At 33.5% G+C, this 2,033-nt stretch overlaps 1 long non-coding RNA gene across 1 annotated transcript in view; it reads right to left on the bottom strand.

Annotated features, from left to right (window-relative positions):
• Window positions 1-1,725, bottom strand: part of LOC147830998 (uncharacterized) — a 20,280-nt gene extending 18,555 nt beyond the window's left edge. Inside the window, exons 1-2 of the long non-coding RNA XR_015524735.1 lie at window positions 1,586-1,725; window positions 1,013-1,097 (exon numbers count right to left, since the gene is read on the bottom strand). This is a non-coding gene — a long non-coding RNA (uncharacterized LOC147830998). The remainder of the gene's footprint in view (window positions 1-1,012; window positions 1,098-1,585) is intronic.
• Between the last annotated feature and the right edge of the window lie 308 nt (window positions 1,726-2,033).

The raw sequence follows: 2,033 nt of genomic DNA, 5'->3' as shown, positions 1-2,033 counted from the left end.
ATTTTGGCCCACTTATCTTTGCACAATTGTTTTAATTCGCTCACATTGGAGGGTTTTTGAGCATTAACCACCTTTTTTAAGTTCTTGCACTGCAAAAAATGCTTTTCTTGCTTAGATTTTTTGTCTTGCTTCTAGTCTAAATATCTAAAATTTCTTATATCAAGAAGCATTTTTTAGACAAGCAAAACATATTGCCTTGTTTTGAGAAATAATATGCCAATATTAAGTCAGTTTTTCCTTAAAACAAGCAAAATAATCTGCCAATTGGGTAAGCAAATTAATCTTGTTTTTTCGTTTAACGTAAGATTATTTTGCTTACCCCATTGGCAGATTATTTTGCTTGTTTTAAGGAAAAACTCACTTAATATTGGCATAATATTTCTCAAAACAAGGCAATATGTTTTGCTTGTTTAGAAAATTCTACTTGATTTAGGAACTTTTAGATATTTGGACTAAAAACAAGACAAAAAATCTAAGTAAGAAAAGCATTTTTTTGCAGTGTGCCACGGCATCTCAATTGAATTCAGGTCAGGTTTTTGACTAGGCCACTCCAAAGTCTGGTCTTTAGTAGCACTATAGTCTTCATTTTGGATCATTGTCCTGCTGCAATATTTTGCTGAGATACAACTATTTGACAATCTGAAATCTGAGGGTTCAATCAAAATTCTGACAAAGCCACCTTTAAAGTTGTACAAATTAAGTTCTTAATATATATTACTAATAAAAATATTTAGTTTTTTTATATATTTACACTAATAACATTTACAGAATATGAAAATTTATTATCACACTTTATTTTGATGGTCCATTTGTTCAATTTAAGTTGCATTGCAACTAGATGTCAGGTTGTGGTTGTGGTTAGGGTTAGTGTAAGTTGGCATGTACTTGCAAAGTTTCTTATGTCTGTTGAAGGAGCAGTATCAACAGATATTAAGCAGACAGTCTACTAGTACTCAAATGGACCATCAAAGTAAAGTGTTACCTTGTTATTTATATGGAAAATGATGTTTACTTCATAGTCCATCTGCAGAAGAATTTGGAAGCTGAAGGATCTGCAGGAGCTTGAGGATTTTTCTGAAGAGCAGCAGTCAGTTTGACTGTTTAAAACAAACGTGACTCGTGAACAACCATCACAAAGCAGAAAAAGAACTCGTAAATCATCAGGAAAACCAAGAAGTAAGCTTTTGCGTGGGGTTATTTTAATAATTTCAGCTAGATTTTTGACTAGTGAGATATATATGCAAACATTTATGCAATATATATGCATACACAAAATTATTCACACCTTAACAAATTCTTGAAGCGGAAATTTTGAGCACAACTACATATAGTCATTTTTAAAAATGTACCATTTAGCTTACAGAATGGCCATAGTATATTTAATAGTATTTAACATAAATAAATAATACATTTAACAGTATTTCATACATTCCATTCCATTACAATCCAAATAGATCATCAAAATATTACTATATTCCTAGTTTGTGTTGTTTGTTTTGACGCAATAACTTCCATTTTGTCCTGAAGGAATAGTGTATGACATTAATTAAACTTAAAAAGCAGCTGAACTGGGCTTGGAATTTACCTGTCTTCGGCTTTGTCATTCTTTATATCCGAGGTTTCTCTCAGACCAGGGCTATGGTGTTCCCACCAGCATTTACATGTTGTGTGCGAGAGATTTGCAGAGGCAGATATTTTGAGGTTGTCTCCTCCATGGCAAATCCGAGTCAGTCATTGGCAGCTAATGAGGAGTGACACCGCGGAAACATGGACCTGCGTCGCTAACAAGGCACCTTTCATCTGCGCCTGTTTGCTTTTGCAGCTCTGCTTGAGAAAAGAAAATAGACAGAAAATACTGGAAAGGTTGAAAAAAAAATCTATTGCATGAACAAACCCCAAGAGTGTAATTATGGCCCTTTTAGCTATTTGATATTTCTGTCAGCCTTTTTAAACACCTCTATGGAAATTATGTTGTTGGAGCAACTGTATGCTACACCATTACTGTACAGCGACATGTTGGAATATGTATTATT

Source organism: Danio rerio, chromosome 24 (genome assembly GCF_052040795.2).
Source record: "Danio rerio strain M-AB ecotype USA chromosome 24, GRCz13ab, whole genome shotgun sequence".
NCBI classification, from domain to species: domain Eukaryota; kingdom Metazoa; phylum Chordata; class Actinopteri; order Cypriniformes; family Danionidae; genus Danio; species Danio rerio.
The sequence above is the reverse complement of the archived record's forward strand: the minus strand, read 5'-3'. Positions and strand labels throughout refer to the sequence as shown.